This window comes from Marmota marmota, unplaced genomic scaffold, assembly GCF_001458135.2.
Source record: "Marmota marmota marmota unplaced genomic scaffold, marMar, whole genome shotgun sequence".
NCBI lineage: Eukaryota > Metazoa > Chordata > Mammalia > Rodentia > Sciuridae > Marmota > Marmota marmota.
The window spans coordinates 18334372-18339977 of record NW_025999949.1 but is presented as its reverse complement, the minus strand read 5'-3'; positions in this window follow the sequence as shown (position 1 = coordinate 18339977).

The window sequence follows — 5606 nt, the reverse complement described above, 5'->3', positions numbered from 1 at the left end:
GAATGGCAGCATTTCGTTCCCTTTGCCGGGTAACCAAAGCAACGGGTGATTCCTGACTGGCCCTCAGCAGGACCCGGACCGAGAAGCAGTTTCCGCGGGCTCCTTAGCCCTGGGCCAGAGCAGTTCCGGGAGCTGGAACTCAGCCGCTCCGTGCTTGGTGTATGCTCTGATAAGAGCAGGCTCCAAGAAGCACTCAGGCACTGAGCCTGAGTAATCTGTCTGCAAGCCGCAGGCGAATGGCAGCCTGAAATTACCTGTTCTATGGCTGAATGAGCTGTGGTCAGTCGAAAACAGGGATGGTGACGTCAGCTCCCCAAGATGGTGGCCGCTGGCCTCCTCTGTGGTCTGACCCGTGTGGAGAACCGAAATGGACCGCTTCCTTCCCCCGTCTCGAACCCTGAATTCAGCACTGAGTACGGTGCTTGCACGGCTGGTAGTAACTGCAGTGCTGTATCCCTGCACCGCTGTCTCCTCGTTTCCCAGCGCGCGCTGCAGACTCTAGCCGCGGGGCGATTTGCTGAATAAGCAGTGTTACCCTCCGTGCGACAAATCTCTCGCGTTTGTGTCCCCGTAGCCAGTCCTCGTGCGATGGAAATCCTTCCTCCAGGTTCCGGAGCACCCCACTATTGCTGGAAATTCCTAACAAGATAGCCTTTAGCCGTCCTGACTCGTCATACTCCCACACAGTGACGCGGCACACGGGGGCAATGCACTCCCCTCGCTGCCATCTTCTTCCTCTCTCCTCTTTTTCTTTTTGATACTGGGGATTGAACTCAGGGACACTCAATCACTGAGCCACATCCCAGGCCAATTTTGTGTTTTTATTTAGAAATGGTCTCATTGAGTTGCTTAGCACCTCCCAGTTGCTGAGGCTGGCTTTGAACTTGGGATCCTCCTGCCTCAGCCTCCCAAGCTGCTGGGATTATAGGTGTGCGCCACCGTGCCCAGCTCTTGATTTTTTTTTCACTTCCATATATTTTCTATTTCTCATTATTATTTAGAAAATATTTCTCTGATGTGTCCATTTCCATCTCTTTGAAAGAAACTTTTCTCTACTTTCTTTAATTTTTGTATTTCCTGTGCTGTGGTCTTATTCCTCCCCTATTTCCTTATATCCTCATTTTGGATGGATAATGCTGCTACAGTTTCCACCTCCAGTCCACCTCTGTCTTTTGTGTGTGGAGTGTCTGTGTGTGTGTGTGTGTGTGTGTGTGGCGCTGGGGATTGAACCCAGGGCCTTGTGCATGTGAGGCAAGCACTACCAACTGAGCTGTATCCCCAGCCCCCAGCTCTGTCTTTTGAAAACTATTCCTATTGGTGCCTTCTAGATAGTTCTACCGGAATACAACGGCCACTTTTTCAGCAGCACCTGCAGAACTGAAACATTATCTTTCCTATGATTTTCTTCCTATTTTCTCCATTATTATTGTCTTCTCTCATTGATCCAATCACCCAATACTGCATCCACACTGGAACCACAAATGGTCCTCAGCCCACACTCACAGGGCACTTCTATCACGCCCTTGAAGGCTCCATTGAGCTCAAGGCCAATTCTTTGAATTCTCCATAGTCATCCTGATCCAGTTAGTGTTTCATCTCTGCAGGGCACACAAGGCAGGTGCTCATTAACAGGGATGGCCTACTGACTTCTTACCTTATCCTATTGACTCTAGTTTCCCTTTGTTGTGGTTTTGTATATTCTGCTGGGATGGTAGCTAAAAATGGCACTACAACAGTCAATCTCAACTTTTGAAATCATTTGCTCCTTTAGTCACTCTTAAATGAAGGGTGGGTGGCAAAACCCGACAATCTGCACAGTGCTTACACTGTCCTGAAATAAGATGATGTTCTTAGTTTGGTGAGAGGCACACAGTAAGAACTCAATAAACAGTTGCAAATATTAATATTATCATTGCACCAACTCTTACTGCTTTTAATTGTGTGTCCCACCATTAAGCTAAGATGGTGCCCCAAGGTGAACTCTGTGGCTGAATAAGCCTGATGCTTCACAGCCCAGATTATAGAGGCTGGTTTATGGAAGGTATTTAATACTTGGATATTGAATGAATTATAAGTATCAATGGTTTATTGAAGATGAATTTTAAGTGTCTTTCCTTGGAGCAGTTTTTAGTAGAAGGAGAGAGAATGCAAGAGAATAGTGGGCATAGGACAGTGAGGGGCCCCACCAAATATTCAAATGTCAATCATACTGTTTGTGTGAACCCTGAGATGTTAGATCTCAAGATGTTCTTGATTTATTCTATAAATGGTATTGGTAGAGCTGGCTAAAAAATTGGAAAAACAGGGTCTAGCCCTATCTAACACCATATGGCAAAATGAATTCCAGATGGATCAAACATTTATATGGAAAAAGTAAAAACTATCAAGTATTGGGGAAGAATAGCTAGGAATGAATATGTGACCCTTGGAGCAATATTTTCTAAGATTCCACCAAGGAAGGAATTGATAAAATATTTAATTTATCTGAGTAAGAAAAGAATCCCTCTGTTTTTTTTTAAAAAAAACTTAATGAGGTAATTTTTTTTTCTGGAAAGCAATTTGACATTGTGTTTTAAAAGCCTTAAATATGTACTCATACTTTGTCCCAGGAAATTCATTTCAAGAAATTTATAATACATCACCCAAGCTTTAACTGTAAAATGATTAATCAAAGTGTTGTTTGTAAGGGGAATCATAATTCTATTTTTCAAATGATCATGAGGTTTATGTTGCAGTTTGTATTTTAATTCTTTTGGGTGTTATATAGGTCACAGTGAGTCATCACCTGACATTTTGGTTTTATACATCAGCGTTATGAACTAGGTTAATGTGGGTCTTCCCCTGAAGACCTGGGTATATGAAAGAAAACATGTTTCTGAGCCTACAAGAGTGATACTTCAGATACTGGGATATGGCCAATTCTCCAGTGTAATGAATTCCACTCAGAGAAACCTCTTGGGAGACAGCCAGATCCCCCCAGATGACATATTTTTCCTTCTCTCCATCTGGGTAGCAAGGGTAAAATTTTTCTTTATTGGAACTTCTACAATATATTTTAGTTTTCTTTAAAAAATACCCACTCATTAGCTCACAGTTCTGTAGGTCAGGATTATAGGGAACTCAATCAACTAGATTATCTGTTTAGGGTCTCACAAGGTAGAAATCAAAATTGACAGCAGAGGTCTTGTCTGAGGCTAGGGAGAGAATCCATTTCCCAGGGCTTAGGTTCTCTGACAGCCAAGGTCATCTTGGGCTTCCCTGGGCAGTGGCCTTCTGGTCCTTGCATGTGTCCCCTTCCATCTCCAAAGCCATCCCAAACTCCCCATATCCTTTCCCCTCCATTTGTCTTCTTACAGTCTCTTCTGCTACTAGCCAGAGAAGTCTCTGGTTTTGAAAGACTTGTGTGATTAGGTTGGGCCCACTAGGATTATTTCTGTTTTGACTTACTGGAAGTCAACTGCATGGTAACCTCTAACTGCATTTGCAAAATCCCTTTTGTAACATAATCATATTCAAAGTGAAGAATCTTGGTGGTGGCATTCTAGAATTCTACCTACCTTGGCTTGGTATCTCCTTGTGACTTGCATTACTTTATGGTTTCTGACCATTGATGAAAATAATGATAAAATTATAGAATGTAAGAACTAGTTCTCCTTTAATAAGCACAAATTTTTAAAATTTGGAATCATAGGACCATACAAGTAGCAGTGATACAGCACGTGGGCTAGGTGGGGACTGTGGAGGGTTAGTACTGGCAGATTATTGCCATGAGGATAAAGAGTTTTGCTATATCTGCATATTTCAATGACACATATTTATGGGTATATTCTTGAAATTTAAAAGTTTGTGACTAGTAGATATTTTTTAATACTTCACATCAAATAGCAAAATCCAAATTATATATCATCAGTTTTCAAGTTCTTTTCTCTCTCCCCAACTTATCATATTTCCAAGGAAATTCAAATGTACAGAGATTTGATGACATACCCAAAGTCACATTGCCATTGGGTGGCCAAGCTGAAATGAAAAGGCAAGTATATCACCTTGGAAAGGGCTGGCCTCCCTCAGTATCGCAGTCTCCTGTTATTGCTGTAAGAAACCACCACAAACACAGTGGTTTAAAAAACACAAATTTAGCTGGGCACAGTGATGCACACCCATAATTCCAGTGACTTGGGAGGCTGAGGCAGGAGGATCATAAGTTCAAGGTCAGGCTCAGCAACTTATCCAGGATCTAAGCAACTTAATGAGACCCTGTCTCTAAATGAAAAGTAAAAAGGGCTGGGGATGTAGCTCGGTGCTTTAGTACCCCTGATTTCAATCCCTAGTACCAAATAAACCACAGATGTATTCTCTTACATTTTTGGAGATCAGAAGTCTGAAATAAATCTTATGAGGCTAAAATCAAAGTTCTGTTTGGGTTGGGTGCTCCTAAGGTTTCCAGGGAGAATCCATTCCTGCTTCTTGAAGCCTCTAGAGGCTGCTCGAATTCCTTGGCTGATGGCCACACCGCTGCAACCACAGCTTCCCTTAATCTTCTACATCGATCCTCCCGCCTCCTTCTTGTGAAGACCACTATGTTTATATTGGATCCATCTGGACAATTCAAGAGACTCTCACCATTTCAGGATCCTTAATAGTATCTATATACAAAGTCCCTTTTGTCTTATCAAGAAGCATATGCACAGGTTTGGGGGATTCAGACAGAGGCACCTTTGGGGGTCATCATTCAGCTTACCACACTAGGTTAAATATCTCTGGCTATCATTTATATTGATCATGTTCCTCTAGTCTGAATTAGACTGCTAACCCCAGAGGAGGCAGGGAGGGCACATTAGACCTCAGCTTGCTGTGCCAGTTTTGACATGCACTCAGGTAGTGTGGGCATGATCACCTGCCCAGCCTTCTCGATTTATTTTCTCCATCTTAGAAGTCAGTCTTTTAAAATGTCACTTATGAATTTTTAAAAACATCTATGAAGAAACCATAAATATTAATTTTTTGCCTCCTCCCCTCCCATCTCTAAGCTTTATGGTGTGTTGACTATTATTTTATACCCAATTTTTTTGCATGTATTAAATTTAAGGGTTGAAAGAAAGCGCAACACCTCATCAAGGCATAATGGGTTTACCTTACAGTCAGAGTGAAAAAAATCTCTCCCTGCTCCAGTCTTGCAGTGGTCTCCATCCTTCCTAATTGATTTTACACTCTACTTGCAGACACAAGAAATACTTGATCACAAAGCAGAAATGAGGAATCACAATGGATTGCTTTCAGATTTTTGAGAGAATCAGCATAAAGTTGTTTCATGGATGCTTTGGTTGATTTTAAGAGGCGATGGAATTAAGTGGAAAAAGCTCAGTCAATCACGACTGCCCTTGGCCTCAGGTTTCCCACCTGCAAGCTGGGAAGAGCCCTCCTTGCCTTGTCTTACCGTGTAATTTTACAACCTGAGATGCATGGGCATAATTTAGGTGATATTCATGCCTATGTTTGCATGTACTGAGGGATAGGCTTTCCATTTTTTTTTCATACACATGCTAGTTTTGTGGTTGTGTTTGTTCTCTGTTTTCAGCATTTAGTCAATCTCTTTTTTTTTTTTTTTT